This window comes from Hemitrygon akajei, chromosome 25, assembly GCF_048418815.1.
Source record: "Hemitrygon akajei chromosome 25, sHemAka1.3, whole genome shotgun sequence".
NCBI classification, from domain to species: domain Eukaryota; kingdom Metazoa; phylum Chordata; class Chondrichthyes; order Myliobatiformes; family Dasyatidae; genus Hemitrygon; species Hemitrygon akajei.
The window spans coordinates 22,757,236-22,781,857 of record NC_133148.1 but is presented as its reverse complement, the minus strand read 5'-3'; the positions used below and the strand labels follow the sequence as shown (position 1 = coordinate 22,781,857).

The 24,622-nt window shown below is 46.3% G+C and overlaps 1 protein-coding gene across 1 annotated transcript in view; it reads left to right on the top strand.

Moving 5' to 3' along the window:
* Nucleotides 1-20,845: 20,845 nt before the first annotated feature.
* Nucleotides 20,846-24,622, top strand: part of LOC140716437 (uncharacterized) — a 37,724-nt gene continuing 33,947 nt past the window's right edge. Inside the window, exon 1 of the mRNA XM_073029173.1 lies at nt 20,846-20,879. The gene's annotated coding sequence lies outside the window, so the exon portion shown is untranslated. The remainder of the gene's footprint in view (nt 20,880-24,622) is intronic.

Below are 24,622 nucleotides of genomic sequence, written 5' to 3'. Positions count from 1 at the left end.
GACTCATTCCACCGAGATGCAACACTGAGCATCATAGGAAGTCATTCCTACCTGTGGCCATCAAACTTTACAACTCCTCCCTCAGAGAGTCAGACACCCTGAGCGAATAGGCTGGTCCTGGACTTATTTCCACTGGGCATGATTAACTTATTATTATTTAATTACTTATGGTTTTATATTGCTATATTTCTACACTATTCTTGGTTGGTGCGACTGTAATGAAACCCAATTTCCCTCGGGATCAATAAAGTCTGTCTGTCTGTCTTTTGTAAACTTGTTTTGTGTGAGGGTATATTACTGCTACCGTAGTGCTATAGATAGATAGATAGATACTTTATTCATCCCCATGGGGAAATTCAACATTTTTTCCAATGTCCCATACACTTGTTGTAGCAAAAACTCCTTACATACAATACTTAACTCAGTAATAATATGATATGCATCTAAATCACTAACTCAAAAAGCATTAATAATAGCTTTAAAAAAAAAAAGTTCTTAAGTCCTGGCAGTTGAATTGTAAAGCCTAATGGCATTGGGGAGTATTGACCTCTTCATCCTGTCTGAGGAGCATTGCATCGACAGTAACCTGTCGCTGAAACTGCTTCTCTGTCTCTGGATGGTGCTATGAAGAGGATGTTCAGGGTTTTCCATAATTGACCGTAGCCTACTCAGCGCCCTTCGCTCAGCTACCGATGTTAAACTCTCCAGTACTTTGCCCACGACAGAGCCCGCCTTCCTTATCAGCTTATTAAGACGTGAGGCGTCCTTCTTCTTAATGCTTCCTCCCCAACACGCCACCACAAAGAAGAGGGCGCTCTCAACAACTGACCTATAGAACATCATCAGCATCTCACTGCAGACATTGAATGACGCCAACCTTCTAAGGAAGTACAGTCGACTCTGTGCCTTCCTGCACAAGGCATCTGTGTTGGCAGTCCAGTCTAGCTTCTCGTCCAACTGTACTCCCAGATACTTGTAGGTCTTAACCTGCTCCACACATTCTCCATTAATGATCACTGGCTCCATATGAGGCCTAGATCTCCTAAAGTCCACCACCATCTCCTTGGTCTTGGTGACATTGAGACGCAGGTAGTTTGAGTTGCACCATATCACAAAGTCCTGTATCAGTTTCCTATACTCCTCCTCCTGTCCATTCCTGACACACCCCACTATGGCCGTGTCATCAGCGAACTTCTGCACATGGCAGGACTCCGAGTTATATTGGAAGTCAGATGTGTACAGGGTGAACAGGACCGGAGAGAGTACGGTTCCCTGTGGCGCTCCTGTGCTGCTGACCACTGTGTCAGACCTACAGTCTCCCAACCGCACATACTGAGGTCTATCTGTCAAGTAGTCCACTATCCAATCCACCATGCATCTTGCATCTTGTGTATGACTGTTGGTACTGCGTTTTGAACCTTGGCCCCGCAGTAACTCTGTTTCATTTGGCTATATTTATCAGTATCCATGTATGGTGAAATGACAATTAAACTTAAACTTGATTAAATTTAAACTTGAGATAAATCTGTAGATTGTCTTCAAGTTGAAGGAGAAAACAAATATTACCTTTGTAACACCAAGATGTCAGTTGTTGATTCTTGGAGAAGAAGGTGTATCTGGCCCAGTTGGAAATATGCCTTGTGTCTGAAAAGAAGTTTTGCCTCAAGAGAGAAAACACCAGCATTTGTTCACTGTAGATCAGTTCTTCAACTGCATTGACTGTGTGAGGGATTCAATAGGTCTGACATCTCACTTGATGAATTGCCAGAGAATTGATAGCAGGGAGATATCATTCACCTGCTCTTAGTGTGGGAAGGGATTCACTCACTCAGCCCACCCACTGACACACCAGTGAGTTCACACTATGGAGAGGCCATTCACCTGCTCTGCATGGGAGGGATATACTCAGTTACCCAGCCTGAAGATACATCAGTAAGCTCACACCAGAGTGAAATGGTTCTCCTGTTTTGACTGCAGGAAGCAATTCATTCTGACATCCAAGCTGAAGACATCGGAATATTCACTCTGATGAGAGATTGTTCACCTGCTCAGACAGTGAGAAGAGATTCACTTAATCATTCCACCTACTGACACACCAGTGAGTTCACAGCAGAGAGACTGTTCATCTGTCCTGTGTGTGGGACGGGATTCACTCACACATCCCATGTGGTGAGGCACCAGCGAGTTCACTCTGGGGACAGACCGTTCATCTGCTCTGTCTGTGGAAAGGGATGCACTCAATCTTCTGATCTGATGATATGCCCAAGAGTTCACACAGGTGAGTGACCATTCTGTGTGTGGGAAGGGATTCACTCACTCAATCCCACCTGATAAGACACCTGCCAGTCAGATATTCATTTGATCAGACTGTGGGAAGGGTTGTCATCAGTCTTCTCACTTGCAAACACACCAATGAGTTCACAGTGGGGAGAGGCCATTGATCAGCATTGTCTGTGGGAAGGGATTCACCCAATAACCTGAACTGTGGAAACATCAGGAAGTCCACACTTGGGAGAAGGTATTCATCTGATCAGACTGTGGGAAGGTAGTTCATCAGTCATCTCATTTGCAAGCATACCAATGAATTCACAGTGGGGAGAGGACCTACTGTGAGTGTGGGAATAAATCCTCTCAGTTTTCCACCTGGTGGAGGTTTATTGAGTTTGCTTCCCACAGCAATCGTAGAGCTGTTCTAAACCTGGGACGCGATTCATTAAAAATTCAAATTAAATTTATTATAGAAGTATATATGTACTGTATTGGTGTACAGTACAAGATTAATTTTCTTGTGTGGATCAGCATCAATGAAAGTGTTGCAGGTGTAGAAAGGAATTCATTCAATCATCTGAGCTACTGTAACACCAGCGAGTGCAGACAGCGGAGTAGCAATACACCTGTTCTGACTGTAGGAAGGGTTCAGAGTTAACTTTATTATCGGAGGCCGTGCATGTCACCACAAGTGATGCTGAGGTTCTTTGTCCTGTGGGCATACTTAGCAAATTTATAAAACATTAACTGTAAACAGAATCAGTAAACAACAAACTGTGCAAATGCAAATATAAATAGCACTAAATAACAAGTATGATATAACAGTATAAAGAGGCCTTAAACTAACACCACGCATCTATAGAAGTTTGCCCAGGTTTTTGATGGCATGCTGACCTCTGATGAAGTAGAGGCAGGGTTGTGTTTTTGTTGCAATTATATTTATATGATGGGTCCAGGACAGGTCCTCTGAGATAGTGACACCCAGGAATTTAAAGTTACTGACCCTCTCCACCTCTCAAACTCTGACTTCTGCTTCCAAACCCTGATATCTACTATCAGTTCCTTGGTCTTAGAAACATAGAAAACCTACAGCACAATACAGGCCCTTTGGCCCACAATTCTGGGCCAAACATGTACTTACTTTAGAAATTACTTACCCATAGTTACCCGTAGTCCTTTATTTTTCTAAGCTCCATGTACCTATTCTGGAGCCTCTTAAAAGACCCTTTTTATTTCCTTCTCTACCACTGTCGCCAGCAGCCCATTCCACTCTCTGCGTAAAAATTTACATAGAACATTGAATAGTGCAGCGTATTACAGGCCCTTCGGCCCACAATGTTGTGCCGACCCTCAAACCCTACCTCCCATATAACCCCCCCACCTTAAATTCCTCCATATACCTGCCCAGTGGTCTCTTAAACTTCACTAGTGTATCTGCCTCCACCACTGACTCAGGCAGTGTATTCCACGCACCAACCACTCTCTGAGTGAAAAGCGTTCCTCTAATATACCCCTTGAACTTCCCTCCCCTTACCTTAAAGCCATGTCCTCTTGTATTGAGCAGTGGTGCCCTGGGGAAGAGGCGCTGGCTCTCCACTCTGTCTATTCCTCTTAATATCTTGTACACATCTATCATGTCTCCTCTCATCCTCCTTCTCTCCAGAGAGTAAAGCCCTAGCTCCCTTAATCTCTGATCATAATCCATTCTCTCTAAACCAGGCAGCATCCTGGTAAATCTCCTCTGTACCCTTTCCAATGCTTGCACATCCTTCCTATAGTGAGGCGACCAGAACTGGACTCAGTACTCCAAGTGTGGCCTAACTAGAGTTCTATAGAGCTGCATCATTACATTGTGTCTCTTAAACTCTATCGCTCGACTTATGAAAGCTAACACCCCATAAGCTTTCTTAACTACCCTATCTACCTGTGAGGCAACTTTCAGGGATCTGTGGACATGTACCCCCAGATCCCTCTGCTCCTCCACACTTCCAAGTACCCTGCCATTTACTTTATACTCTGCCTTGGAGTTTGTCCTTCCAAAGTGTACCACCTCACACTTCTCCGGGTTGAACTCCATCTGCCACTTCTCAGCCCACTTCTGCATCCTATCAATGTCTCTCTGCAATCTTTGACAATCCTCTACACTATCTACAACACCACCAACCTCTGTGTCATCTGCAAACTTGCCAACACACCCTTCTACCCCCACATCCAAGGCGTTAATAAAAATCACAAAAAGTAGAGGTCCCTTGTGGGACAGCACTAGTCACAACCCTCCAATCTGAATGTACTCTCTCCACCACGACCCTCTGCCTTCTGCAGGCAAGCCAATTCTGAATCCACCTGGCCAAACTTCCCTGGATCCCATGCCTTCTGACTTTCTGAATAAGCCTACCGTGTGGAACCTTGTCAAATGCCTTACTAAAATCCATGTAGATCACATCCACTGCACTACCCTCATCTATATGCCTGGTCACCTCCTCAAAGAACTCTATCAGGCTTGTTAGGTACGATCTGCCCTTCACAAAGCCATGCTGACTGTCCCTGATCAGACTATGATTCTCTAAATTCCTATAGATCCTATCTCTAAGAATCTTTTCCAACAGCTTTCCCACCACAGACGTAAGGCTCACTGGTCTATAATTACTTGGACTATCCCTACTACCTTTTTTGAACAAGGGGACAACATTCACCTCCCTCTAGTCCTCCGGTACCATTCCTGTGGACAACGAGGACATAAAGATCCTAGCCAGAGGTTCAGCAATCTCTTCCCTTGCCTCGTGGAGCAGCCTGGGGAATATTCCGTCAGGCCCCGGGGACTTATCCATCCTAATGTATTTTAACAACTGCAACACCTCCTCTCCCTTAATATCAACATGCTCCAGAACATCAACCTCACTCATATTGTCCTCACCGTCATCAAGTTCCCACTCATTGGTGAATACCAAAGAGAAGTATTCATTGAGGACCCCGCTCACTTCCACAGCCTCCGGGCACATCTTCCCACTTTTATCTCTAATTGGTCCAACCTTCACTCCTTTCATCCTTTTGTTCTTCACATAATTGAAGAATGCCTTGGGGTTTTCCTTTACCCTACTCGCCAAGGCCTTCTCATGCCCCCTTCTTGCTCTTCTCAGCCTCTTCTTAAGCTCCTTTCTTGCTACCCTATATTCCTCAATAGACCCATCTGATCCTTGCTTCCTAAACCTCATGTATGCTGCCTTCTTCCACCTGACTAGATTTTCCACTTCACTTGTCACCCATGGTTCCTTCACCCTACCATTCTTTATCTTCCTCACCGGGACAAATTTATCCCTAACATCCTGCAAGAGATCCTTAAACATCGACCACATGTCCATAGTACATTTCCCTGCAAAAACATCATCCCAATTCACACCCACAAGATCTAGCCTTATAGCCTCATAATTTGCCCTTCCCCAATTAAAAATTTTCCTATCCTCTCTGATTCTATCCTTTTCCAGGATAATACTAAAGGCCAGGGAGCGGTAATCATTGTCCCCCAGATGCTCACCCACTGACAGATCTGTGACCTGACCCAGTTCGTTACCTAATACTAGTTCTAGTATGGCATTCCCCTAGTCCAGGGGTCGGCAACCTTTACCACTGACAGAGCCATTTGGACCCGTTTCCCACAGAAAAGAAAACACTGGGAGCCACAAAACCCGTTTGACATTTAAAATGAAATAACACTGCATACAACGTTTTTTTTTTGCCTTTATGCTATGTATAAACAAACTATAATGTGTTGCATTTATGAAATCGATGAACTCCTGCAGAGAAAACGAAATTACATTTCTGCATGCAACAAAAACATTTTGAACTCCGAAAAAAAGACGTTGGGTTGAAGTTACTTTTAAGTAAAATAATCAATGTCTATTTGAGTCCTTCTTGTATTTATGAAAAACGCCGAACTTAAATTGTCCGCCAGCAGCAAACCAAAATTAACGTCAGCCAGCTGTCAACCTGAAAAATAAAAGGACTATTTCACTGAACAATGAAAAAATATGAATATACGTAAAATAATAGGCAATTAAAATATTTATCGTACTTGGTTAATGGGATTTCTGCTCCTGGACCTCAGCGCACAGCGTCTGCGCATCAGGACTGTATGACGTCACCTTCATCTTTACACAGAATCGCAAGCTGTCATCTGTGAGGTGTGCGCGATGTTTGTTTTTAATAAAGTTCATGTTGGAGAACACCTGCTCACATACATATGTGGATCCAAAGATCGACAGGACTCCAAGCGCATACTTTTTAATGTTTACATAAATGTCGGGAGTAGCATTCCATGTTTCGAACACAAGTTTGTCCGGTTTGGGAAGGTTTTCAATATCACTCCATTTGTGATTCTGAGCAAGAACAGCCTTCTGACGGGCAACATCTTCAAGGTCTGCTGTCAAGCGTCTAAACTTGGACACCCCTATGTCTTTGTCGGCTATGTCGGCCAGTTCCATCTCAAGATCAGGTTGACTCACACCTGCCAATGCAGTCGTATTCAGTAGGGATGGATCGATGCTTAGGGGAGTGACCGGGAGGATAATGTGTTTTTTTCCTCTGTGAACTCACAGAAGCGTTTCCCAAACGATGTTTGCATTGCGATGATTGCAGAATGTAAATACTCCGAATTTATCATGTCGTGAGCTTGTTTGAACTCTCTCAAATTGGGGAAGTGAGACAATGTGCCTTTCTGTAAATCTCTGGCAAGCACTGTCAACTTGCGCTCGAATGCCAAAACATCCTCCAACATGTGCAGGGCTGTGCGTCCTTTCCCCTGAAGAGCTGTGTTCAGCGTGTTCAGGTGCGCTGTCATGTCTACCATGAAGTGTAGCTTTTCCAGCCACTCTGGCTGTTCCAGCTCAGGAAAGGTGAGCCCTTTGCTGCCCAGGAAAGTTTTCACTTCTTCCAGACACGCGACAAAGCGTTTCAGCACCTCCACTCTGGACAGCCACCGGACTTTGTTGTGCAGCAGGAGATCAGAATATACGCTTTCCAGCTCGTCCAGTAACAAACGGAATTGACGGTGATTTAAACTTTTTGCCATTATTTTATTGACAATCTGAATGACAACATCCATTACTTCTGTGCATTCCGGAGGAAATGTTTGAGCGCACAGTGCCTCTTGGTGCAAGATGCAGTGAAAAGTCAGCAGCTTTCTGTCCAGCGACTTCTGCAGTAAAGCCACAAACCCCTCGTGCGCTCCTGTCATACTTGGTGCCCCATCAGTAGCTACTGACACCAGGTGGGTGGTCTTCATTCTTTTGGCTCTTAAACAATTCAAGACAGCCTCACAGATGTCCTCCCCCCGTGTTTGGCCTTTTAGAGGTATCAACTCAATCATTTCTTCCTGTGGCCCGGCAGAACAGCGCTATTTGTTCAATATCACCTTTGTCTTTAGACTCGGCACAGGCAATCGAGTAGGCCACAGCTGAATTGATGTCTTTAATTTGCTGTCTTGTGATGTCTTCTGCCATTTTTATGGTTCTGTCTTTGACAGCCTTTGCAGAGAGGGGCATATCCCTGCTTTTCTGCACAATTTCACTCTTGTTTTTAAAGTCCGTGAATAGATGTCTGAAATCTTAATGAAAGATTATTTTATATATTCACCATCTGTAAACTGCTTCCCGTGCCTGACTATTTCCTGAGCGGCAACAAAACTAGCATATGTAGTTGATTTTCCAGACTTCATCCACTTCTTGAAATGATTTTTGCTCAGATCAACCTTCCGCATCAGTTCCGAAACGGCTTTTTTTCTCTCATCTCCATCCGGATATTTTTGAGCAAAGGCTGCGTGTTTATTCTGGAAATGTCTTGCGACATTTGACTTTTTGTTGTTTGCTAGTTTCTCATTGCATATTAAGCATACCGGTAAACCAGTCTCGTCAGCAGTGAAAGCAAATGAATCTGCCCACGTATCACTAAACGTTCTGTTTTCTTCAGTCACGTCTCTTTTTTTAGAATTCTCCATAGTTAGCCTACCTTGGATTGAAAAATTAAAGAAATCGCGCACTGGCGGGTGTCAGGCATTGGCAGTGGTGACGTATATTAATAGCGACAAAAAACACGTTTTATTTAGATTGCAGAAGATCACCATAATCTTCAAATTTAGAATTACATTTCAAAAACTAACAAACTAACATAAAATACATTTTAATTAAATATTCATCATTTATTTTCCAAAGCCACAGGGAGCCACGGGTTGCCGACCTATGCCCTAGTCGGCCTGTCGACATACTGTGACAGGAATCCATCCTGGACACACTTAAACTCTGCCCCATCTAAACTCTTGGAACTAATCAAGTGCCAATCAATATTAGGGAAGTTAAAGTCACCCATGATAACAACCCTGTTATTTTTGCACCTTTCCAAAATCTGCATCCCAATCTGCTCCTCAGTATCTCTGCTGCTACCAGGGGGCCTATAGAATACCCCCAGTAGAGTAACTGCTCCCTTCCTGTTCCTGACTTCCACCCATACTGACTCAAAAGAGGATCCTGCTACGTTACCCACCCTTTCTGCAGCTGTAATAGTATCCCTGACCGGTAATGCCACCCCTCCTCCCCTTTCTCCCCCTGCCATCCCTTTTAAAGCACTGAAATCCAGGAATATTGAGAATCCATTCCTGCCCTGGTACCAGCCAAGTCTCCGTAATGGCCACTACATCATAATTCCATGTATGTATCCAAGCTCTCAGTTTATCACCTTTGTTCCTGATGCTTCTTGCATTGAAGTACACACACTTTAGCCCTTCTACCTTACTACCTTTATACCCTTTATTCTGCTGCTCTTTCCTCGAAGCCTTTGACATCTCCTCTGTACCTGCTTCCAAGCACTACAAGTGTCCTCTTGTGGCAGCCATTTCAGCCCTGGAGAAAAAGTCTCTGACTATCCACACGATCAATGCCTCTCATCATCTTATACACCTCTATCAGGTCACCTCTCATACTCCGTTGTTCCAAGGAGAAAAGGCCAAGTTCACTCAACCTATTCTCATAAGGCATGCTCCCCAATCCAGGCAATATCCTTGTAAATCCCTGCACCCTGTCTATAGTTTCTACATGCTTCCTGTAGTGAGATGACCAGAACTGAGCACAGTACTCCCAAGTGGGGTCTGACCAGGGTCCTACATAGCTGCCACATTACCTCTCGGCTCCTAAACTCAATCCCACGGTTGATGAAGGCCAATGCACCATATGCCTTCTTAACCACAGAGTCAACCTGTGCAGCAGCTTTGAGTGTCCTATGGACTCGGACCCCAAAATCCCTCTGATCCTCCACACTGCCAAAAGACTTACCATTAATACTATATTCTGCCATCATATTTGACCTACCAAAATTAACCACCTCACACTTATCTGGGTTGAACTCTACCTGCCACTTCTCAGCCCAGTTTTGCATCCTATCAATGTGCCTCTGTAACCTCTGACAGCCCTCCACACTATCCACAACACCCCCAACCTTTGTGTCATCAGCAAATTTACTAACCCATCCCTCATCCAGGTCATTTATAAAAATCACAAAGAGTAGGGGTCCCAGATCAGATCCCTGAGGCACACCACTGGTCACCAACCTCCATGCAGAATATGACTTGTCCACAACTACTTTTTGCTTTCTGTGTGCAAGCCAGTTCTGGATCCACAAAGCAATGACCCCTTGGATCCCATGCCTCCTTACTTTCTCAATAAGCCTTGCATGGAGTACCTTATCAAATGCCTTGCTGAAATCCATCTACACTGCAGCTACTGCTCTATCTTCATCAATATGTTTAGTCACATCCTCAAAAAATTTAGTCAGGTTCATAAGGCACAAACTGCCTTTGACAAAACCATAAAAACACAAAATGCTGGCAGAACTCAGCAGGCCAGACAGCATCTATGGGAGGAGGTAGTGATGACACTTCGGGCCTAAACCCTTCATCAGGAGTGACAAAGAACTGGTCAAAGAACACTGAGGCTGTCTACAAGAAGGGTCAGAGCCGTCTCTATTTCCTGAGGAGACTGAGGTCTTGTAACATCTGCCGGACGATGCTGAGGATGTTCTACGAGGCTGTGGTGGTCAGTGTTATCATGTTTGCTGTTGTGTGCTGGGTGAGCAGGCTGAGGGTAGCAGACACCAACAGAATCAACAAACTCATTCGTAAGGTCAGTGATGTCGTGGGGGTGGAACTGGACTCTCTGACGGTGGTGTCTGAAAAGAGGATGCTGTCCAAGTTGCATCTCATTCCACCGAGATGTAACACTGAGCGTCATAGGAAGTCATTCCTGCCTGTGGCCATCAAACTTTACAACTCCTCCCTCAGAGTGTCAGACACCCTGAGCCAAAAGGCTGGTTCTGGACTTATTTCCACTTGGCATGATTAACTTATTATTATTTAATTATTTATGGTTTTATATTGCTATATTTCTTCACTATTTTTGGTGGTGCGGCTGTAACGAAACCCAATTTCCCTCGGGATCAATAAAGTATGTCTGTCTGTTATTCCTAATCATATTATGCCTCTCCAAATGTTCATAAATTCTGCCTCTCAGGATCTTCTGCATCATCTTACCAACCACTGAAGTAAGACTCACTGGTCTATAATTTCTTGGACTAACTCTACTTACTTTCTTGAATAAGGGAACAACATCTGCAACCCTCCAATCCTCTGGAACCTCTCCCATCTCCATTGATGATGCAAAGATCGTTGCCGGAGGCTCAGCAATCTCCTCCTTCGCCTCCCACAGCAGCCTGGGATACATCTCATCCAGTCCCGGCGACTTATCCAACTTGGTGCATTCTGAAAGCTCCATATTTATTAATGTCAATATGTTCAAGCTTTTCAGCCTGCTGAAAGTCATCCCTACAATTTCCAAGGTCCTTTGCCGTTTTGAGTACTGAAGCAAAGTATTCAGTAAGTACCTCCACTATCTCCTCTGATTCCATACACACTTTTGCACTGTCACACTTGATCGGTCCTATTCTCTCATTTCTTATCCTCTTGCTCTTCACATACTTGTAGAATGCGTTGGTGTTTTCCTTAATCCTGCCTGCTAAGGCCTTCTCATGGCTCTTTCTGGCTCTCCTAATTTCATTCTTAAGCTCTTTCCTGCTAGCCTTATAATTTTCTAGATCTCTATCATTACCCAGATTTTTGAACCTCTTGTAAACTTTTCTTTTCCTCTTGACTAGATTTACAATAGCCGTTGTACACCATGGTTCCTGTACCCTACCATCCTTTCCTTGTCTCATTGGAACCTACATGTACAGAACTCCACGCAAATATCCCCTGAACATTTGCCACATTTCTTCCATACATTTCCCTGAGAACATCTGTTCCCAATTAATGCTTCCAAGTTCCTGTCTGATAGCTTCATATTTCCCCTTACTCCAATTAAACGCTTTACTAACTTGTCTGTTCCTATCCCTCTTCAATGCTATGGTAAAGGAGATAGAATTATGATCACTATCTCCAAAATGCTCTCCCATTGAGAGATCTGACACCTGACCAGGTTCATTTCAGATTCAGATTCAGTTTATTGTCATTTAGAAACCACAAATGCAATGCAGTTAAAAAATGAGACAACGTTCCCCCAGAATGATATCACAAAAGCACATGACAAAACAGACTACACCAGAAAATCCACATAACGTTTGGCAATCCCCAATCCAGAGTCCGGAGAGGCTGCTGCGTATTAATATCGCGCTACCATCTAGCGCGTTTCCCGGAAAGGAGCTCCAAATCCACCAGACAAAACAAGACCAAAAACTAAAGCTACAAGACCTGCACAAAACCACATAATTACAACAGAGCAAACAATAGCATAACTGATTTAAAAAAAAACCAGACTATGGGCACAGTAAAAATAGTCCAAGATGTTAAAGGACTGTAAGTTCAAAAGAAATCACCACAGTTTCCACAAGTCCTCAGGGTCCCGATAGACTCGCTATCCCACGCTGGCGGCAGAAGGGAGTACCCCCGCTATGGACTTCCAAGGCGCCGCCCGACTCAGCCTCACAGACAGCACACAATGGAAACTCCGTCAAAAACAGCCTCGCAGACGCAGCACACAATGAAAGCGACCTGAATCCGTCGAAAGGACTCCGAGTCCGTCGAACCTCCGAGCCGACGACCATTCCCTCTGGCACTGCTTCTCCGAGCACCATCCTCTGCCGAGCATATTAAGACTACGTGACCCCGAGGACTGGGGGCCTGTTCTTCCCAGCAGAGTCCCGGACCTCACAGCAGCAGCAGCAACGAAGAAGGTCTTCCTGGAATTTCCCGATGTTTCTTCATGCTTCCACGTCCGTTTTCAATCGATTATGATTGCGCACGGCACCCCACTTCACAAATAACAGGTAATCAGCTCTGGAGTGGCCGCTGCAAGCTGCGTCACGCCGCCATCTTGGATCTCTATTTCCCAATACCAGATCAAGTACAGCCTCTCCTCTTGTAGGCTTATCTACATACTGTGTCAGGAAACCTTCCTGAACACACCTAACAAACTCCACCTCATCTATACCCCTTGCTCTAGGGAGATGCCAATCAATGCAGGGGAAATTAAAAACCCCTATCACGACAACACTGTTATTACTGCACCATTCCAAAATCTGTCTCCCTATCTGCTCCTCAGTGTCCCTGTTATTATTGGGTGGTCTATAAAAAACACCCAGTAGAGTTATTGACCCCTTCCTGTTCCTAATTTCCACCCACAGAGACTCCATAGACAACCCCTCCATGACTTCCTCCTTTTCTGCAGCCGTGACACTCTCTCTGATCAACAGTTCCACGCCCTCATCTCTTTTGCCTCCCTCCCTCCCTGTCCTTTCTGAAACACCTAAAGCCTGGCACTCGAAGTAACCAATCCTGCCCCTTAGCCATCCAAATCTCTGTAATGGCCACAACATCATAGCCCCAAGTACTGATCCACGCTCTAAGCTCATCCACTTTGTTCATGATGCTTTTACATCAAAGTAGACACATCTCAAACCATCCCTTCTCTATCACCTGTCTACCCTCCCTCTCACACCGCCTACAAGCTTTCTCTATTTGTGAGCCTCCGTCTCTTCAGTTCGGTTCCCACCCCCCAGCAATTCTAGTTTAAACTCTCCCCAATAGCCTTAGCAAACCTCCCTGACAGGATATTCGTCCCCCTCGGATTCAAGTATAACCCTTCCTTTTTGTGCAGGTTATGCCTGCCTCAAAAAAGGTCCCAGTGATCCAGAAATCTGAATCGCTGCCCCCTGCTCCAATCCCTCCGCCACATATTTATCCTCCACCTCACTCTATTCCTATTCTCACCGCTGCATGGCACAGGCAGTAATCCGAGATTACTACCTTTGAGGTCCTGCTTCTCAACTTCTTTCCTAGCTCCCTGTTGCCTGTTTTCAGGACCTCCTCCCTTTTCCTACCTTTGTCTTTGGTACCAATATGTACCACGACCTCTGGCTGTTCTCCACCCCCCCCCCCCCACTGCAGGATATCGTGGACACAATCAGAAACATCCCAGACCCTGGGACCTGGGAGGCAAGCTACCATCTGTGTTTCTTTCCTGCGTCCACAGAATCACCTGTCTGACCCCCTAACTATAGAGTCCCCTATCACTACTGCCATCCTCTTCCTTCCCCTATTCTTCTGAGCCACAGGGCAAGACCCTGTGCTGGAGGCACAGCCACTGTTGCTTCCCCCAGGTAGGCCGTTCCCCGTCCCCCCCACCCAACAGTACTCAAGCAGGAGTACTTATTGTTAAGGGAGACAGCCACAGGGGTGCTCTCTCATTTCTGACTCTTGCCCTTCCCTCTTCTGACTGTTACCCACTTATCTATCTCCTGAGACCCTGGTGTGACTACCTGCCTATAGCTCCTCTCTTATCAGCTCCTCACTGTCCCTGACCAGACGAAGGTCATCGAGCTGCATCTCCAGTTCCCTAATGCTGCAGCTCGACGCACCTGGTGCAGCTGTGGCCGTTCGGGAGGCTGGGAGTCTCCCAGACTTCCCACATCCGACACCCAGTACAGAACACCGGCCCCACAGACATACTTCCTATTCCTATTCCTCAGAAGTAACTTACCTCACCTCGACTCTGACTCTCTCTACTCCATCTTATTGACATCGAGAGGTCGTTGTTACTGCATGACTCAGTCAAATTATCAATCTCTCTTCTGTGTTCTGACTCATCACCACCTTTGATAAACCCACAGCAGTGGTGAGAGCATCAAGTGTGTGTGGTAATCGAGCTGTACTTGGACAGGCAGTCATAGGTGTAGAGTGGAGGACCAAGCACACATCTCTGTGTTATTCCTGTGCTGATCGAAATTGTGGAGGAGATGTTTTTTTGCCAATCTAAACCCACTGGGGTCTACAAGTGAGGAAACCCAGGATCCAATTGCACAAGGGGGTATTGAGGCCCAGGTCTTGGAGTTTACTGATTAGTTTCGAGGGCATGATGGTATTAAACTCTGAGCTGTAATCAAAAAGGAGCATCCTGATGTAAACATCCTTGTCCAGATGTTCCAGGGTTGTGTGAAGTGCCAGTGAGATGCCATCTTCTGTAGACCTTGTTGTCCAGATGTTCCAGGGTTGTGTGAAGTGCGTGAGATGCCATCTTCTGTAGACCTTGTTGGCCAGGAAGAACTGAAGTCTAGAAATTGATGAACTTGAATGAATCCAGGATTGTAGAAGCAGATGTTCTTTCCCTGAGGGAGTACATGTCTATTTATGAAGAGACTACGTCCTCCATTTTGTGAGTCAGTCATTTGGCTTGATCAGAATTTTAGAAGGTGACATAAAGATGTCTCAGGTAATCTGCTGAACTAGGGATCATTCGGTTGGAGATAAAACGCAGGTTTTGACTGGGGTCTAAATCTGTACCGCGTGATTCCAGATTGTTGCTGATCGAGAACAAAGAACCATAAATTACCGACTGTCTCTCACAGGGGAGAGGGCCTGGATGCAGGGAAGAGGGCCTGGACGCAGGGAAGAGGGCCTGGATACAGGGAAGAGGGCCTGGACGCAGGGAAGAGGGCCTGGATGCAGGGAAGAGGCCTTGGACGCAGGGAAGAGTGTCTGGGCACAGGGAAGAGGGCCTGGATGCAGGGAAGAGGGCCTGGATACAGGAAAGAGGGTCTGGACACAGGGAAGAGGGCCTGGATGCAGGGAAGAGGGCCTGGACGCAGGGAAGAGGGTCTGGATGCAGGGAAGAGGGCCTGGATGCAGGGAAGAGGGCCTGGATGCAGGGAAGAGGGCCTGGACGCAGGGAAGAGGGCCTGGATGCAGGGAAGAGGGCCTGGATGCAGGGGAGAGGGCCTGGATGCAGGGAAGAGGGCCTGGATGCAGGGGAGAGGGCCTGGATGCAGGGAAGAGGGCCTGGATGCATGGAAGAGTGCCTGGACACAGGGAAGAGGGCCTGGACGCAGGGGAGAGGGCCTGGATGCAGGGAAGAGGGCCTGGATGCAGGGAAGAGGGCCTGGATGCAGGGGAGAGGGCCTGGATGCATGGAAGAGTGCCTGGACACAGGGAAGAGGGCCTGGACGCAGGGGAGAGGGCCTGGACGCAGGGGAGAGGGCCTGGACGCAGGGAAGAGGGCCTGGACGCAGGGAAGAGGGCCTGGATGCAGGGAAGAGGCCTTGGACGCAGGGAAGAGTGTCTGGGCACAGGGAAGAGGGCCTGGATGCAGGGAAGAGGGCCTGGATACAGGAAAGAGGGTCTGGACACAGGGAAGAGGGCCTGGATGCAGGGAAGAGGGCCTGGACGCAGGGAAGAGGGTCTGGATGCAGGGAAGAGGGCCTGGACGCAGGGAAGAGGGCCTGGATGCAGGGAAGAGGGCCTGGATGCAGGGGAGAGGGCCTGGACGCAGGGAAGAGGGCCTGGATGCAGGGAAGAGGGCCTGGATGCAGGGGAGAGGGCCTGGATGCAGGGAAGAGGGCCTGGATGCAGGGAAGAGGATCTGGATGCAGGGAAGAGGGACTGGATGCATGGAAGAGTGCCTGGACACAGGGAAGAGGGCCTGGACGCAGGGGAGAGGGCCTGGACGCAGGGAAGAGGGCCTGGACGCAGGGAAGAGGGCCTGGAGCAGAGCCAATAAAAAGGAGTTGAAGGTCAGAAACATGACCTACAGCCGATGACGCTGGACTGCAATATTAGAATTGGTAAGGAACGAATGTGAAAACAGACGCTTCAAGTGTGCTGGCCGCTGTAACTCTGTCGGAGACCAACTATCACGGAAGTGAAGGCCCCGTGGATACGTGGGAATTCAAAATGGGAGCACGAGGCACATGTGGTCAGCAGCAGAAACTCTTTATTATCTGGTAATATCCCTTCTATTCTTTGACTGTTCGTGGAGGGCCAGGCAAACCTAGTAGGTGTGCACACGGGTATGTGGTCATGTAAGTTCACAACAGTAACGGTACTTGTCAATAAAGGGACTTATCAGTAATTACAGGTTCTCTCTCTGACTCCCTGATCAGCGTCGCAAGGGGTGATTCTTGTAAGAACCTGTTGCTTCTGTGGGCAAATTGGAGCGGATCCAAGTCACCACTCAGACAGGAGCTGATATGCCCCTCAAAACACTTCATCACAGTGGATGTAAGTGCCACTGGGCAATAGTCATTGAGGCAGGTTACCGTGCTCTTCTTGGGTTTTTCGAGGATGTAACCAGGAAGTTAGACGGGGGAGATCCAGTGGATGTAGTGTACCTCGATTTTCAGAAGGCATTTGATAAGGTCCCACATAGAAGATTGGCAGGTAAAATCAAAGCTCATGGCATCGGGGGGGAAGGCATTGACATGGATAGAAAACTGGTTGGCAGATAGAAAGCAAAGGGTAGCGGTGAATGGGTGTTTCTCGGAATGGCAGGTGGTGATTAGTGGGGTGCCACAGGGCTCGATATTGGGAACCACAGCTGTTTACCATTTACGTTAATGATTTGGATGAAGGCATAGAAAATAACATCAGCAAATTTGCTGATGATACTAAGCTGGGTGGCAGTGTGACATGTGATGAGGATGTTAGGAGAATTCAGGGTGACTTGGATAGGCTGGGTGAGTGGGCAGATACTTGGCAGATGGTGTTTAATGTGAATAAGTGTGAGGTTATCCACTTTGGGAGTAAGAACAGGAAGGCAGATTATTATCTGAATGGTGTAGAGTTGGGTAATGGAGAAATACAAAGAGATCTCGGAGTCCTTGTTCATCAGTCACTGAAGGTGAATGAGCAAGTGCAGCAGGCAGTGAAGAAGGCTAATGGAATGTTGGCCTTTATTACAAAGGGAATTGAGTACAAGAGCAAGGAAATCCTCTTGCATTTGTACAGAGCCCTGGTGAGACCACACCTGGAGTATTGTGTACAGTTTTGGTCTCCAGGGTTAAGGAAGGACATCCTGGCTGTAGAGGAAGTGCAGCGTAGATTCACGAGGTTAATTCCTGGGATGTCTGGACTGTCTTACGCAGAGAGGTTAGAGAGACTGGGCTTGTACACGCTGGATTTAAGGAGATTGAGAGGGGATCTGATTGAAACATATAAGATTATTAAGGGATTGGACAAGATAGAGGCAGGAAATATGTTCCAGATGCTGGGAGAGTCCAGTACCAGAGGGCATGGTTTGAGAATAAGGGGTAGGTCATTTAGGACAGAGTTAAGGAAAAACTTCTTCTCCCAGAGAGTTGTGGGGGTCTGGAATGCACTGCCTCGGAAGGTAGTGGAGGCCAATTCTCTGGATGCTTTCAAGAAGGAGCTAGATAGGTATCTTATGGATAGGGGAATCAAGGGATATGGGGACAAGGCAGGAACCGGGTATTGATAGTAATTGATCAGCCATGATCTCAAAATGGCGGTGCAGGCTCGAAGGGCCGAATGGTCTACTTCTGCACCTATTGTCTATTGTCTATTGTCTATTGGGCACCGATATGACTGAAGCCTGCTTGAAGCAGGTGGGTACCACACACTGCCCGAACGAGAGGCTGAAGATATGGATGAACACAGGTCTTCAGTACTGGGCCAGGAACTCTGTCCGGTCTGGATGCTTTCATTCAGTTAAACCAGCCTGCGAGTCTCCAGTGAGTTCTCAATAAGGAAAGGCCACACCAGTTCCAAATAATCAAACAGTTTTACTCAATGATTCTTCCTGCTGAAACACCAGCAACTTCACATGTTCACATGAAGTCCAAAAGGTTAATTTTTTAGCCATCGTGGTGGCTGAACCCAGTTGCGATTTCCCGACAGACTGTCGATATCGGATTCTGAAGTTATTGCGGCTGCTCATCACACCCAGAATTGAACCCTGGTCACTGAGCAAGGAAGGCGGTTGTCAGCCTTAAATTAGTCTGCTGTTTTAAATTGTGGATGTGTGACAAATAAATCAGTTATATTTCAAATCCTGTGCCTCAGCCGACTTCTGTCTCTTCAACGCGCCCACTGCACAGTACTGAGGCCAGTCAGCTGGTTCCTAGCCTCATTTCTGTTCAACAGGTCTTTTAAAATTCTTTCCTACTGTTTACCTCTCTCCCTCCCAGTGACCACGTGTTACACTGGTCAGCACTTTGTGGGAGAAGAGGGTTGACTTGAAGTTCCTGCATGGCTTTCTGCGGATTGAAGAGTGAAACAATCTCACCGAGAGCATTGTCCCAGGGAACTAGACGAGGAGGACGTGGCAACAAATAAAAGATTGGCGACATTTGGACGCTGGTTGATAGGAAAATGTCATTTTGTTTCTGCAACTGTTTGTTGAGTTTGACTTGTCATCTGAAACACCTGCTGTAATTGCGTAGGTTACAGAGTTAAATTGGCTGCTGTGTTCCCCTTGGGAAAACAGATGGATTGGAGCCAACTCAAGAATGATGAAGGTTCCTGCCGCTGCTTGTGAGGAGGCTGTGTGTTCTCCTGTAGCTGCCTGGGTTTACAACTGGTGTTCCAGTTTCCTCCCACGGTCCAGGGACACATGGTCGAGGTTGGGTTGGTGATGCTGTGTTGGCATCAGAGGCGTGTTGCCATTCCTGGCTGAACCCCAGTCCAGTCCTCGCTGGTTTGATTTACAGTGGAGGTTGATGGGTCCTTCATTAGTCAGGGTATCAGAGATTATGGGGAGCAGAAAGGCGAATGAGGTTCAGAGGAACAATAAATTAGCCGTGATGGAATGGTGGATCAGAGTCAATGGAGTGAATGGTCTGATTCTCATCCTAGTCTTACGGCCTTATAGTAAGGATGCAGAGATTCACCAGGATGCTACCTGGATTAGTGAGCATGTCTCCTGAGTATAGGTTAAGAGAGCCAGGGTGTTTCTCTTTAGATCAAAGGAGCATTCATATACATGAGGAGTAAAAATCTTTATGTTACGTCCCCGTCTAAATGTGCAATTTATAGTCATTTGTAATAAATAGTCTGTACAACAGGACATGCTGCGGTACCGTTTCCCGGATGGTTGCAGCTGGAACAGTTTGCTGTTGGAGTGACTCAGGATCCCAATGATCCTTTGATCCTTTTTATGCACCTGTCTCATAAATTTCCTGAATATCTACAGATGCACTGGGCTATCTGCATCACTCCCTGCAGAGTCCTGTGATTGAGGGAAGTACAAGCAGTGATGCAGCCCGGTGCCCCTGTAGAAGGACCTTAGGATTTTGGGAGCTCATGCCAAACTTCTTCAACCATCTGAGGTGAAAGAGGCACTGTTGTGGTTTTTTCACTACACAGCCAGGATGTACAGACCACATGAGACCCTTGGTGATGTGTATGTCGAGGAACTTAAAGCTCAACCCCACATACATTGATACATAGCGGTTAGCCTGTCTCCATTCCTCCTGTAGTCCATATCCAGCACCTTTCTATTTGTGAGGGGGAGGTAGTTTTCTTGACACCACTGTGTCAGGGTGATGACTTCTTCCCTGTATGCTGCCTCATTATTATTTGAGATAAAGTCAATCAATGTTGTATCATCAGCAAATTTAATTAGCAGGTTAGAGCTGTGGATGGTGACACAGTCATGAGTATACAGAGAATACACAAGGGGGCTTAGGACACAGCCTTGAGGGGCATCTGTGTTTAGGGTCAGAGGGCCAGAGGTGAGGCAGACTACTCTTACCACCTGCTGGCAAGTTGACAGGAAATCCAGGACCCAGTTACACAAGGGAGGGTAAAGGCCAACAGGCTCTTGAACAACCATTAGGCTCTTTAACAAAAGGGGATAACTACACTCAACTTCACATGCCTAATAATTGAAGTGTCCCACAAGCAATGATTGCACTTTAAAGCACGTTATCTCATGTTTAATTTCATTATTATTCTCATTATTTATTGCTATTGATTTATAGTTGCATTTGCACAGGTTGTTGCCTACTGCTCGCTACTTGATCTTTCAGTCATCGTTACTATGCTATAGATATGCTGAATATGCCCACAAGAAAATCTCAGGGTTATATATGGTGACATATCTTTATTTTGAAAATAAAACACACTTTGAACCTTGAACTTTGAAATGGCACCGTGCATACCCAGAAAGCACAGCGCTTCAGAAATCACCGTCTGTCCGCTGTCAACCTGGACGCATGCGCATAGATGACAGCAAGCTGCCAAATTCGCGCATGCGCCCAGTGGACAAGCGGCTCTGGAGCATCGGGAGCAGGTAGGAGCGGGGTTCTGGCGGGTTTTCATCAGCCCGGCGTCCGCAGCCGGACTGAGGGACAGTTACTCCGGGCGCCGGACACACTACGGACCCCGGGATGATCCCGCGTATTTCCCCCTCTCAGCTCCACGCTTCACACCCGAACCCCGGGGAATTTTCTACTGATGATGGGTGCTGCCGCCGCCATCTTGCGGCGCATGCGTATCGCGGGGCCCGTGACGGGTCTGGGGTTCGTGAAAATGTCTCGTCTAGAGGCAGCAATGGGTGATGCTGCCAAGGCTTTCCCCTCAGTCCGCAGGCTGAGGGACTGGCAGCCGGTTCACCTCCCAGACACAGCCGAGCCTCAGCTGTCTGAATCCAAGGATCTGGAACGGAACAAAACTAGAGTTTCCAGTTCAGATTCTGGTTTAATATCACCGGCATATGTCGTGAAATGTGTTGTCTTTGCGGCAGAAGTACAATGCAATATATAATAATAAAAATAGCCAATTACAGTTAAAACATACATAATAAAAATTAAATAAGCAGTGCAAAAAAGTAGTGAGGTAGGGTTCATGGGTTCAATGTCCATTCAGAAACCGGGTGGCAGAAGGGAAGAAACTGTTCCTGAATCATTGAGTTTAGCTCCTGTAGCTCCTTCCTAATGGCAGCAATGAGGAGAGGTCATGGCCTGGGTGATCGGGATCCTTAATGCTGGATGCTGCTTTGGTCAGGCATCAATCCTCAAAGATATACTGAATGCTACGGAGTCTATTGCCCATGATGGAGCTGACTGAGTTCACAATGTCTGCAGCTTCTTTCAATCTTGTACAATAACCTCTTTTCCCTCCCCCAACCCCTTTCTCCTTTCTAGCTGTAAGTTAGACGTAACCCCTTTCTCCTTTCTAGCTGTTGGACATAAGTTAGATCCTTGGAGATTTTGACACCCAGGATCTTGAAGTTGCTCTCTCTTTCCACTTCTTACCTCTCTATGAGGACTGCTGTGAGTTCCCTCATCTTATCCTTTCTGGAAACCACTATCAGTTCTTCAGTCTTACTGACATTAAGTGTAGGGTTGTCACTATGACACCGCTCAACGAGCTGGTATATCTTGCTCCTGTAACACCCCTCGTCACCATCTGAAATTCTGTCAACAGTAGTTGTGTCGTCAGTAAATTTATTGATGGCATTTGAACTGTGCCTAGGTGTAGAGAGAGAGAGATCAGTGGGCTAAGCACACATCCCTGAGATGCGCCAGTGTTGATTGTCAGCGGGGTGGAGATGTTTTTTTCCGATCCGCACACATTGCGGCCTTTCAGTTAGGAAGTCGACGGTCCAGTTGCAGAGGAAGGTACAGAGGTCCAGGTTCTGGAGTTTTCTGATCAAACCTCTCGGAGTGATTGTGTTAAATGCTGAGCTGTGGTCAGTAAACAGCATATTGACAGAAGTATTTGTGTTGTTCAGGTGATCCAAGGCCGTGTGGAGAGCCAATGAGATCGTGTCCACCATAGACCGACTTTGCGATAGACAAATTGCACTGGGTCCAGGTCCTCACTGAGACAGGAGTTAATTCTAGCCAAAACCAATCTCTCAAAACATTTTATCATCATAGATGTGGGTGCTACTGGACAGAGGGCATTAGGACAGCTCACCCTGCACTTCTTGGGCACTGGTGTGATTGTTGCCCTTTTGAAGCAGGTGTAAAGTTCTGACTGTAGCACTGAGAGATTCAAAATGTGTTTGAGCCGACCTGCTGGTTGGTTGGCAGGCACAGATTTTCAGAGCCCTATCAGTACTCCACTGGGGCCTGGCACCTCTTTAAAGATGCGCTAATGTCAGTCTCTGAGACAGATCACAGGGTCACCAGGTGCTGTATTTCAAAGTGTGTATGAAAGGCGTTGAGCCCGTCTGCGAGTGAAGCATCGCTACCATACATGATGCCAGGCTTCGCTTAGTAGGAAGTAATGGCCTGTGAACCTGGCTAGAGTTGACACACATATAATTCCACCTCCAGGTTCATTGGGAATTGTTTCCATGCTCAGGAGGAAGTCCTCCGTAAGACGTACCTGGTCTTCTTGTATAGTCCTGGTTCACCAGACTTAAATACTCCAGATTTAGCTCTCAGCAGACTATGAACCTCCTGCTTCATCCATGGCTTTTTATTCTCGTGTACAATATGTTCTCGTAGATGCACGCTCATCCACACAGGTTTTAATGAAGGCAGTGACAACTGTGGTGTACTCATTCAGACTCGACTGGAATCCACGCTTCCTTAAATTAACTTTTATCCAGAGCAATATCCCCTCTTCCACTCTCTCAAAAGGGAAACATACCAGTCTGTTTGGGTATCATCGACTTTGCCATGGATTTTTTTTTAATGGCCTTAAAATGATTTTACTAACTGCATGATCCATCGCTGTAGCTGTGGTTTTCAGCTGTAGCAGCCTAAAATGGGAATATCTGACTTTCACTGGAGCTCCTAGACTTGTCACCTTCTTGACAATGTCTCAGAGTCTCAGCTGGAAAATCTTCCAAGGCAACTTCTTGGCAGAGAATGTGCTTAGTTAAGACTGAGGCTTTAATTGGTCAAATGACATTAATATACCTCCTTCAAAACAGTCTCCTATATATCTAATCCCTTTGTGAAACCAGTTATATGAAAGTTGATTATCCATTGTAAAAGGGATAAGTTTATTTTGAATTAAAGGTCTCTTTGCTAATAAAGATTTCTTTATCTCATCATCAACATTTATCTTATTCCATAAATCAATCAAACGTTTTCGTAAAGGAGATTTTCTTTTCCCGTATCCATTTAGATTCCCATTTATATATAAAATCTTCTGGTATATTTTCTCCTATTTTATCTAATTCTATTCTAATCCATGCCGGTTTATCTTCATTATTGGTTATCTGGGGAAAGAAATAAATATATGTATTAAAGCTAATATGAACTCCATGGAGCATGTGAGGATCTTCCGAAATCCAGGCATTCTTTCTTTCTTTCCTTTTTCTTTCTTTTTTCTTCTCTTTTTTTTCTATAGGGATATGTTGGGGGGGAGAAGGGTTGATAATTTTTTTCTTTCTGTAACCTATTTGAAAATTCAATTTAAAAAAAAGAAAAAGAAAGACTGAGGCTTAAAACAAGGCAGTGGTTCTCCGTTCGGTAAAGTAGTGTGAATAGAATAGAAATCAAAAGCTTATTAGTGAGGGCAAACAGGAGATAGAGAGCAGCTACAGGCAGTCACCCCAAGGAGTTAGATAGTGGGTGACGGTCGGGGAAGCGAGGGAAAGAGTTCAGATAGTAGAGAGCACCCCTGTGTCCATCTCCCTCAGTAATCGTTAACTCATTTTGGATGTGGTTGAGGGGGATGACCTGACGGAGGACGACCACGGTGATCGGGTCTCTGGCACTGAGCCTGGTTCTGTGGTGCAGAAGGGAGAGAAGAAGATGAGGAATACGGTAGTCAGAGGGGATTCCATAGTGAAGGGAACAGACAGGAGGTTCTGTCAGCCTGATAGAGATACCTGCATGTTGTGTTTCCTCCCAGGTGCCAGGGTATGGGATGTCTCAGATCAGGTGCAGAGTATTCTGAAAGGAGAGGGTGACCAGCCAGAAGTCTTGGTACACATTGGTACCAGTGACGTAGGTAGAAAAAGGGAGGAGATCTTGAAGAGAGAATTCAGGGAGTTAGGAAGCTGAAAAGCATGAGCTCCAGGGTAGTAATCTCAGGATTGCTGCCTGTGCCACGTGCTAGCGAGTGCAG